General features: G+C 45.5%; 1 long non-coding RNA gene across 1 annotated transcript; it reads right to left on the bottom strand.

The window, feature by feature from the left end:
- Positions 1–3,344: 3,344 nt before the first annotated feature.
- LOC146357611 (uncharacterized) lies at positions 3,345–9,774 on the bottom strand. Its single transcript, XR_014790494.1, has 3 exons — positions 9,086–9,774; positions 5,254–5,393; positions 3,345–5,103 (listed from the first exon to the last, which is right to left on the bottom strand). It is a non-coding gene; the product is annotated as an uncharacterized LOC146357611 (long non-coding RNA).
- Positions 9,775–11,619: the final 1,845 nt, after the last annotated feature.

The following is an 11,619-nucleotide window of genomic DNA, read 5'->3' as shown; positions in this document are numbered from 1 at the left end:
TGTGTCTTCTCTGGTTCCAACACAAATTGATGTTTACATTTGACACCACGGAGGCTCGTTAAGAAGAAACTGGCTAGTTCTGCTAGAGCCGGCGATGTGAAGCAGACATCATTGAGGCATATGATGTGGACCTGTCCTGTAGTGTATTCTTTTCAGTTGGAAGTCACTGCTGGTATAAATTGTGCTCGTGGAAAATCTGAGATAATTGCAAATGTTCAGGCCCTTTTAAATTATATTCCTGTGATGTGCGGACTAACAGATGAACAGCAAAAGTGGACACTGAGATCCCTTACAGTTGCAAATTGGAAGGATAAATACCCACCACCTATCATTCGATGGACTGAAGATCGTACCGCTCTTGCTACATTTGAATGTATATCCTGCAGTCGTCAGTTTCATATGGATGCTTATTTAGATATATGGACTGCTTATATTAATGTATATATTTGAAATAGAAGTGTCAAATCCTTTACCCCTCTTTTTCTTTCTTTTATTAATGGTATTGTAAATAATTGTTTTGAATGGATATGTTTTATGTTATGTTCTTTCTTCTTCTTCCTCTGCTTCTTCTTCCTTTCATTGCTTTTTCCTCCTTCCTTTTTTGTTTGTGTTATATTTGAATATATATGAACATATGAAGAGCTGTGCTGGTTCAGGCCAAAGTCCATCTAGTGTAGCATTCTTTTCACACAGTGGCCAAACAGCTGCCCACAGGAAACCCACAAGCAGGACACCGCTGTAACAGCACCCTCTGGCCCAAGTTTCCCAGCAACTGGTGTACATAGGCATACTACCTCTAACACTGGAGTAGCATAGAGCCATCAGAACTAGTAGCCATTGATAGTCTTCTCCTCCAGGAATTTGTCCAATCTCCTTTTAAAATTATCCAGATTGGTGGCCATCACGACATCTTATGGTAGTGAATTCCATAGTTTAACTATGTGCTTTGTGAAGAAGTACTTCCTTTTATCTGTCCTGAATGTCCCATTTCATGGGATGACACCAGGTTCTAGTATTATGGGAGAAGGAGAAAAATGTCTGCCTATCCACTTTCTCCATATCATGCATAATTTTGTACACTTCTGTTATGTCTTCCCTTACTTGCCTCCCCTTATTCACCACTTTTTAAAACTAAACAGTCCCAGATGTTGTTGCCTTTCCTCGTTGGGGAGTTGCTCCAGCCCCGTGATCATTTTAGTTGCCCTTTCCTGCCCTTTTCCTTTTTAAGGTGCGGTGACCAGAACTATGCAGTTTTCCAAGTGTGGTTGCACCACAGCTTTGTATAAGGGTAGTATGATATTGGCAGTTTTATTTTCAATTCCTTTTCTAATTATACCTTACAGACACTTTGCCTGCTTCACAGCAGCTGCAAATTGGGTTGCCATTTTCATTGAGCTGTCCACCACAACCCCAAGATCTCTTTCAGTCAGTCACCGCCAGCTCAGATCCCATCAGCATATACATAAAGTTGGGTGTGCCCCAATGTGCATCACTTTACACTTGCTTTCACTGAACCACATTTGCCGTTTTTATGCCCATTCTCCCAGTTTAGAGAGATACTTCTCGACACCCCCTCCCGATTGCATAGATAGATATGCATGAAAATGGGCAAGAGCTGCCCTGTCCCCTTAAGATCATGGGAAGGCCCATTTGTGGAGCAGCACCTCATGAACAGTGACGGCTCTGGACTGGTGTAATTATGAGTATGACTGGAAGAAAGTAATGGGTTCAAAAATCTAGATGTGTATATTTTTTTCAAGAAGAGAAGATGAAAAGGTCACAAATTTGTGATGGGTGGGACTAATACCTAAGAACAAGGGTGCAAAAAGTGCAGCCTGTCTGGTGCAGGCAGTCCCCCAAACCCCATCTGGTAGCACCCCAGACCCTCAGAAGAAAACCAGGGGAAAAAGAAAAAATGCTCTAGAAACAGGCTTGTGCCTAGGAAGTCTCCAAAGAATCCTAGGAAGCAGTCCTTGAAAGCGCCTGCCTGCTTCCTAGGATGCTCTAGGAGTGGGACTTCTATGGCGGGAACCATAATGCCTGTTTGTAGAGCACCCCCTCCCCCGTTTTCTCTTGTTTTTTCTTTCCTAAATAACTTCCCGGTAACAGAGTATGGGATGTCAGGATCCTTCAGCAAGAGAGTGGGTCAGAGGAGAGAGAAGGGCTAAGAGCCTGGATTCCTGGGTGGTTTAAGGACTGAGGTTACTGGGAGGATTGTTGTTTTTACCTGCTCAAGGCAGGTGCCAGGCCTCTGATGCGCGCTTGGGGTGCAGTTGGGTTTGCGTGTGTGTGTGTGTGTGTGTGTGTAAGAAGCTCCACACAGAAGCTTTTTATCCTGCAGGCTTACTGGGGCTTCTGCTTCCAGATTCTATGTGGGATTAAGTTTGGCCCTTTACATGCGCCTCCCTTCCCTTCCCCTCCTTTTCTCTCTCTTTATCTGCAAGAGCTATATGTTTCATTATACAGGCACTAGATGGTGCTGTGGTATAGCTCCTGTTATTGTGTGACTTCCTGTTTTCATGGAGAAATTCAAAGCACTGCATTTTAATAGCTCATTATGTCTGATCTTAAAAAAAATGGGTCAGAAGACACAGGAAAGACCCTGGAGGCTGACAACATCATGTAAAGGACTGCAAACCTCTATGAGTAACCAATCTCAGTCGTAGGATTAAAGCCTCATGTAGAAAGCTCCAGAGAGAGAGGGGGGGGGTATGTTGAATGTGAATTCATGCATGTGCATGCACACATATGTGCAGCCCCCCATCACCCATGCAGGTACCCAATGTGGAGGGCCGAAAAGGTTGTACACCACTGCTATAGATGCTAGTGTGCTTTCACAGAACTTTCTTTGGGTCTGGATATACCTGTGCAGAACATTCCATCAGTGCAATCCATACACTGTGTGCTGGTCTCCACTGAAGATAATAGGGTTAGCTGCAAGTTGCACTGTCGCCATCTGCACTAGACATGATGTGGACCAAAAATCCAGTATGGGGTTGGCCCACATCACATTGCCCATTTTGGGGTGAACACCTATATGAAGATTTCCATGATCTCTCCCAAACGTTGAGGCTAAAATTCCAGATTGGTGTAAGAGGGTGGTGAAGGGTGCAGGTAGCATGTTTGGATAGAAGCAGGAGGGCCTATGGCCATTGCTACGGAAAGGTTAGTCCTGTATAGAGATGGGATGGCCCAGAAATATCCTGGGGAAAAACAGGAACCCTCTGCTAGTTTCCTCCCTCTGTTTTCTTCTGAAGACTTACCTCCCACATGCCCTCCAGTTTTAAGGGATACTGGGAAAAAAATCTATGAAATAAGTTCTCTTTTGGAAGGAGTGAAATGCTTTTTAAGACAAGTTTTACTCCCTCAAAATCTGCAGCCTGGATAGTTTTTGCAAGACAGTCTACAGCATTAGAGAATGATAATTCCTGTGTATATTGTAGATAAATACAGCACACAAATCCAAGGTATATTTCTGCATCTCAAAGATGCTGCCATCTTCACGAGAGAAGCATACAGGAACATCATTTTCTTGTGAATTGCTGTTTGTCTTCTTCTGGACACCTCTGATCTAGTTTGAAGATATCAGAAGCAAGTACCCTGCACTTGCTGTCCTTTTGTAATGCTATATACACAAACTGGGAGTAAGTCCTACTGAATTCACATATGGGATTGTACTGTAACAGAGCAATCCTACCTGTTATGGAAAGCTCTGATGTTGGAACTGTTGACAAATTGGAGTGAGAAGAAAATGTCCCCAGACTAAGTGGCAGCTAGAATACCCCAGCCACCACCTAGATTGGGGCAGATTTGCTATGCCTTTGCCCGTTAGGGAAGATGTGGCACATGTGAAGCGGCCCCAACCAAGGTGGTGTCTGGAGCACTCCTCTAGATCCTCACAGCCACACCCCCTGACATCCTCCTGGCCTGAGAAGGGCTGGGTGGGGGGGTCATTCAGCCCCCACCCCAAAAGTGTTCCCCATCCCTGCTGTAGCAGCATCCTACTTGGCAGAGCCTGCAATTTAGCAGGGGGTTGGACAAGATGATCTCAAAGGAACCTTCCAACTGTATGATTCTGTGTCAAAAGTAAGTCCCATTGAGTTTAGTAGGGTTTATTCCCAGGAAGCTTGGTATAGGACTGGAGTTGTAAGTATGAAATGTTCTATATGTATGTGTTCGGCTCAAAGAACTATGAGTAAACTGGCTTTACCCCATTGAGTACTGACGGACAGCTGCTTTATCTGTGCTCTCAGTTCTATGATACCATTGAGGCATAAGAAATGTACTCAGTTTCTTGTGCTCACTCTTTACACAATCACAAGAGTGTGAAAGGAGAGACTAACACATAGTCTGTCACACAGGTGACATATTTTTCTATGAATTGATGGCAGTTTGAAAGAATAATTGCTGTTCATGATGTGTACCCTCATCCCAATTTCATGGGCCATTAAACAGGTGTTGCAGGTTACTGTAGTGTGTAAAAAACCTACATAACCTGTGGGCCAGTGAGACAAAAGAAACACTTACATACGTAAGACTGTGGGAAGTGATGCCTCTCAAACCACTTCTGGCACTGTCAAAAAGATTGTCTCCAATGTGGGGATGGCAAGACATATGTCTTTCTGCTGGAATTGTTGCACCTCCTGTGCCCATGCGATTGGGTGGGGACAATGATATTTTTAAAAAATTGATAAAATTAAAATCCCTCTCCTTTTGGAAAGCACCTTCTTGGCTTCCCTACTGGCCCCGCTCAGGCATTTTGTCCTTCGGAGCCAGCGAAGAGGCTGGGGGCGGGGAGAAGGTCTTGACAAAAGGCTAGCCAGGAAGCCAGTCGCAGTCCCAGATCCTGCTGCCACCGAATACAATCTGCCTCTTGGCACCCAGGTCTTGCAGCTGCCAGGCACTCTCCTTATGTGGTCACTGGTGTTGGCTCCGAGGCAAGAGCAGACAGAGGAGGAGGGCTAAAGGGAACACATTCATCATTGCCAGGAGGGAGTGGAGGCACTGCCAAGTGACTATGTAACTAGGCACCTGTGCCAATTTGCTCAGTAATTGGATTGCTATTTGAAAAATTAACACGGTCTCTGGAACCCTTTGCATTTTCTGTAAAAAAAAGAAGAAAAGTTTTGCAGTCGCAAATGGCCGAGCGAGCAGAAAATGAGTAGGGGGACTCAAACCGACTGCTTGGAGCAGGATTGAGGAGAGGGATTCCCCCCTCCCTCTTTCTTTTAAAAAAAGAAGTTGTTTGGTTACCTTCCAGAATATTAGAATGCTGCTTCTGAATCCGCTCAACTGTGCTGGCAGATGTGAGAGACAAAGGACAAAATGCAGTATGCTGGAAAGCTGTGATGTTACTGCTTTCTTGAAAAAGTAACCTGCTTTCACGCTGCCATCTTCCAGCAATACAAACATGACAAGTAAAAAAGAAAGAAAAGACTTTAATGAATTTGACATAATTGTCTCCTCAAAGGGGACAAATATTTGTTGTGAACCGCCCAGAGAGCTTCGGTGATTGGACGGCATAGAAATATAATAAATAAATAAATCAAGTGGAAAGATGCAAATAGATATTAGGTGCCATTTTCTGTAGTCCCCCAGACCTGGTGGCCCAGTCGAGTCCTCTGGGATTCCCCAGAAGCCCACGCCCCCTTCCTCTGGCCCCAACATTTTTTCCCTAACCACTGATCCTTTGGTGGTTTCCTGGATTTTATCCAGCCCCCCCCCCCATTTTAAAAGGTTGAAATGTCTCTTTTAACTGACAGTAAGAGCTCTAAACTAAAATATGCTGGTATTCTGGCCACACCCCTTCCCCTTCAGCCCCGCCCCCTTTGCTTTCGACCCTCACTCACCGTTGGAATGTAGCCCCCAAGTGCTTCTCCGAAGTGGAACTCAGCCCTAGGGCTGAAAGAGGTTCAACACCCCTGCTGTAGTCTGAAGCAGATCATTATGCCACAGTATTATGTCCAGCATACTTAAGTCCTGGCTGGCTCCTGGAACAAGGGAGTTGTGAAGGTTTCCCAGCCTGGACTGTGCCACATTGCCTGAGCCCTCCAGTCATCTCTAAGCCAATTGGCTTTAAGAGGGTTGAAGGTGCCATGACAGAGGCATCATCTCCTGTGATGTGCTCATGCATTTCCCTTCCCCTCCCCTCCCCTCCCCTCCCCTCCCCTCCCCTCCCCACCCCACTTGGGTCTCTGGTAAAGCAGTTTGCAACGACAGTGGAGTGAGATGGTATTGTTCTTATTTTAATGCGTGTGTATACCACAGAATTGACTTTTATGGAAAAGTGGTGCTTCAGTCTTAATCAATACGTGTGTGGACAGTATCTAATAATGCTGCTGGACTGGTGGGAATGACCCACTAACACAACAGGAAAGTAGCTAGCACAAGTGGAAACCACCCAAGACGACTGCTTCCGGAATGGGACGAGTCAGCAAAGGTCACAGAAGGGAGTTCTGCTGACTTGTCCCATTCCGCTAGTGCAACATGCTTAGAGCTGGCAAAATGTTGAAACTAGCATAAAAACTACATTGAACAACACTTTAAAAAGCTTGAGTGAATAAAAATGCCTTTGCCTGGCACCTAAAATTGTTATGAAAATTTCTAGGGAGCTTCCAGATGAGGCATTTATTGTGCCATCACCTTGCCTCATTCACAGAATTTTTCTGGGGGTCCAGATGACAAGGTCTTCCACTCATAACCCTCCCATGTTTTCCCGCCGCTTCTTTCCTCTTTTTTTTTTCTTCTTCTTACTACAGAAAATCTGTTAAGGAAAATAAAAGATGGAATACATGCACAATGCCTTCTAATTGGGAGCCCTGGGAGCCCTCTGCCTGGATGAGTCCTAGACTGCCCTTCATCCTAATGGATTCCAGGGTGGAGTACAACAATAAAAAATACAATATAATAAAAAGGACATTATATTAAAGCAACAGCATAGACACCAGACATTCCCAGTCAAGGATTCACCTCTGGAAAGATGAACATGGATGAAACATCCATGTGCAGTAACTATCGTGATCTCTTCTTTTAAAGTCTGTATGCAGGTAGCATAATAATGGGAGTGGGACTTGTCTGTTCAGCCGATATCACACAGGACGACGTTATCTTGTTCAAATCTAGGGATGTCGCATCTGGCTTCCTGAAATTGTGCCACCTTGAGGATAGCACAATGCAAAAGCAAGGGCCAGGGAGGGGGTGGGGAAGATTATATATCTGCCCCTAGATGGAGTATTCTGCACACTGGAATTTTTGGGAGAACACAGACAGCAATGTTTAGAAGCTGTGTGATGTTGCTTGTTTGAAATTCCCCTTATTTCAGAAGTGCTCTTATACTGTTGTTGTTGATATTCAGTTCAGCAACTTTGGAACTGGGAGCCTTGGTTTTTATCTGAGGCATTGAATGTGAGAAATGGGGCTTGTGATCCATCTTATTCCCAGTATTTAGTGGTTAACTGATTTCATGCAAATATTGCTATTTACTATTTACACAGCATGTTGTCCCTACTTCTGAATTAAAACAAACCTCCATGGCGGAAATAAGGTGGGGGATTTTATTGTTCCAAGGCATCACATCCATCTTACTGACATTCCATAGGTCACTTTTCAGAAGATTGTATTTACTTTGTATTTTTATCAGGTGGCCAAGCAAACAGGAAGCTTCACAGAAAATCTTGCCCTGGAATGGTGAGTTTTGACTCAGTGATGGAGAGCGTTAACTTCTTTCTGCTTATTGGCAGTTTAGTATCCCCTCCCCACCTCCCAAGCCTCATCTCTACTTCCTGCCCCTGCAATCCTGGCTCAGGCTCCTACCTTATTTCTTGGATCTAGTTTCTATAGTTGTCAGTGGTACTCAGCACACTCTGAAAAGGGCTTGGAAGAGAGACGTTTTTTGTCAGGCCATACAACACAACATGACAAGATGAGGCTTTCCAAATTTGCTTTCCACACGTCTAGTGGAGCATCCAAGTGGGGAATTCTCTCAGCTCTCTCACAGTGAGATGCTCCAAATGCTTAGATAGCTTGTGCATCTCTCACCATGGGGAAAATGGCTAAACACCCACTTTGGATGTTACATTAGAGGAACAAAAAATGAAATGCACGAAGCGACTCTTGTATCCAATTTTCCTCCTTGGTTCTCACATCCAAAGTGAATGCTTCACCCTGGGCCCCAAACGTCATTTAAATGTATGACTCCTAAAATTTGAAGAATATTGTTGATGACTGTATTTTATTTTAATTTACAAGAGGCTCTGGAACCCTGATGGAGTGTTGTGGTAGCCACTTTGCCTCTTCTGCATTCAGTTCAACCGAAAAAGAAAAAATGGTATTGAATAGCAGCCAAAGCTTTATCCATGATCTATCTTTCTGCAGGGAAAAATGCCTTAATTGTGTGTGTGTGTGTGTGTGTGAGAGAGAAGTGGGGGGGGCAGGGGCTACTTTGGATAGTACATGAACAGGACCTGGAAAAGAAGGGTTGTCAGCTTAGGATGGGGCCTTCTGTCTGATTTTTGGGGATCCCTCCCCCCAGCTGAACCTATCAGCAGGGTCTCCTTATTTTCTGTGCAGTATTTTCAGGGGGCTGGAGGGGCTGCAGCACGAAGGCAGGGAAGCCCACTTCCAGCAGCACAGCTGATCCAGCTTAAATCTGGATCCAACCCATCATTTAAATCAGACTGCAGCTGTGCAGCGTTCGAACCGGTTCATTCCTCCTTCACCAATGAAGGGGGGAACTGCATCCAACCGGGCCTCTGACACCTACTTTTCAGCTTGCCAAAGGAGAAAGAAGTAGCTTAATTCAGACTGGCTGTAACAGTTTGAGGGGGCTTTTTCAGAAATTTAAAGATGGCATTTGGGGCCGCTGGATTCTTCCCATCGAGGAGACGATGGGCTAGTTCACCTCGGCAGCGGCACGTGGCCCGGGGGCTCACGCTCCCCATCAACATGGGCCTGCTTTGGCGCCCCCCCTCCCCTCCACTTCCTGTCACTTCAGCCCTTTCCTGAGACCCGCCTGCTCTCCGTTCCCCTCTTCCTTCCTCCCTCCCTCCCTCGCGCAACCCACCCTGTCTCCCACACAGCGCCATACCTCACACATTTGCCCCCGCTAACAACAACCTGTCAGCTCTTTCTGTGCGCCGTGCGAGGCGCCCTTTGTTTCCGCGGGCCGGCGGGCCTTGCAGCTGTTGTCCGAGGCCTGCTCCGCCAGCCTGTGATCAGTCAGCTGCAAAATCCTCCCTGAACAACTCGGTATTCACAGCTCTGATCGGGCCAGCGGACTGTTTCCTCCTCTCTTGCAGTAAATCTTTATCACTTGCGCTCTGCTCGTCAGTTAGTGGCGCCAGCCCTGTGGGCTGCTCTATCCCTTTCCCATACTCTGCGGCAGCGTGTGCCCCGAATGCTAACACCGGCCTTGTTTAGACTCGCTGCTGCTGCTGCTGCTGCTGCTGCTAACTCGGGGCTGCGGTCCGCAAGTTGGAGAAGACCAGATTCTTTCCCCCTTCGCCCTGCATCCTCCTCACAGCTTGCACGTAGAAGCAAACTTCTCTCTCCTCCAAGGGAGGTGGGGCGGGGGTGGGAAGAAACATTCCGAGCGGGTTCCCTCTGCCTATTTCATATTTTACCCATATAAGTTAATTACGTGATGGTCTTTTCATTTCCCTCCAGAAAGAAAGAAAGAGAGAGAGAGAGAAAGACTGACTGACTGCCGTTCTCTGGACGTGAAAGCCTTTGGGCCAACGATGAAGATAAGCTCTGCTGACAGATGCAATGACTAACAGCAAGACATCCCTACAGGAAACTGGCGCAAACAATCGGACCACGTGTCCAAGCTGATTAACAGGCCTCATTGTTTGTATTTTAAGTGACTTGAATTTCATTCGCACTTCTTCTTTTTTTAAGGCAGTAAAGTCTGCATGCTAATTTTTAAAGTGTTTTACTCTGCAGTGGTCACTGTAGGAGTTGTTGTTTTTTTTTTAATGTGTGGGCCTTTTCACGCAAACATTTCCCTCTTGTCAAAATGGAAGGAGACCGTCATTGCATACAGACTTTGACTGCAATAAAAAATGTGTATCCTACTCTCCCTCCAGGTTGCTGACAGAGGCCTTTTATTCTCGCAACAACCCTATGAGGTAGGTTAGGCTACCCAAGATCTGCCAGTGAGCTTCAGAAGTGAATGATTATTTGAAGCAGAACCCCCCAAACCAGCAAGGTGGCAGTGGCGCAAATATGCTCATTAGATTTAACTTTCAAAGCATGAAACATGCTACACATACTCCTTTTGAGCGCCTTTTAAAAAGTTGGGTAGCTTGAACCACCATCACAACTATACATTATCTGTTTTTGCTTCTGAAAAACATAGTAAGATCTTTTCGCTATGATTTTATCTGGGATTGTGAAAAATCTAGTATTTTATTTCTAAATTAGAAATGAAACAGTGCTTCTGTGTTTGGTGTAGCATCTAGCACACTTGATGCTAGATGCTACCCCCCCCCCCATGCACAAGTTCTGTCAACTATTAATTGATGAATAAGGACACAATCCTATGTAGGATTTTTTTCTATCTAAACATACAACATGCAGCATTCCCCAGCCAGCAGTGCTGGCTGGGGAATGCTAGGAGTTACAGGACTTTTTTCTGTCTAAACATGCATAGGATTGCACCCTAAATGATTTATGCAGTTTCAGGTGGTGTACTTCCTCATGGACAGATTCTATAAAATAATTGCTTACCAATTATACTCTACAAAACATATATAAGCTATTCATAAAAACAATCCAAATATCAACATAACATGAGAATTATAATTACAAGGAGCAGCACAAATCACACAGGCAAACCATATCATTAAAAGAAAAAAAACAACAACCTCGTTATAAATGTAGGGTTGAATCCAGGTTTAGATGGATGAAACTGGGTAGCGGAAGCAGACTTCCCACCCGCTGCATTTCCCTGAAATTGCTACACAGAGAGTTGGAGGGCTGAATGGGTGAGATGAGGTGCTGAGTGGGGGTGGGATCCCCAAAATCAGGCTGAAGCATCTTCCATGGGTGGAAACCTTCCATTCACAGGAGGTAGATCCTGGATCTAACCTGTACTTTCAAGAGTTCCTCATAGATATATCAACCCTTAAAAATGAGTCATAATTCTAGACAACCCATCAAGTTGTAATTTTAAGAAAAGGTAAAAGGAAAGGTTCCTCCTGTGCAAGCACCAGGTCATCACTGACCCCTAGAGGGACACCACTTTTGCTGGCGTTTTCATGGCAGACTATAGCGGGGTGGCTTGCCATTGCCTTCCCCAGTCATGACTACCTTTCCCCCAGCAAGCTGGGTCCTCATTTTACCGACCCCGGAAGGATGGAGGGCTGAGTCGACCTGAGCCAGCTACTTGGGACCCAGCTTCCGCTGGGATCGAACTCAGGTTGTGGGGAGAGTTTTGGTTGAAATACTGCCACCTACCACTCTGCGCCACACGAGGCTCTGTAATTTTAAACAGAGTTGTTGTTGTTCAGTCGTGTCCGACTCTTCGTGACCCCATGGACCATAGCACGCCAGGCCTTCCTGTCCTGCGCTCTCTCCCGGAGCGTGCTCAAGTTCATATTCATTGCATCCGTGATGCTA

This window comes from Heloderma suspectum, chromosome 1 (genome assembly GCF_057233095.1).
Source record: "Heloderma suspectum isolate Gila_16-S chromosome 1, 16-S_ref, whole genome shotgun sequence".
Taxonomy (NCBI): domain Eukaryota; kingdom Metazoa; phylum Chordata; class Lepidosauria; order Squamata; family Helodermatidae; genus Heloderma; species Heloderma suspectum.
Note: the sequence above shows the minus strand (reverse complement) of the source record. Positions and strands in the feature narration are given on the sequence as shown.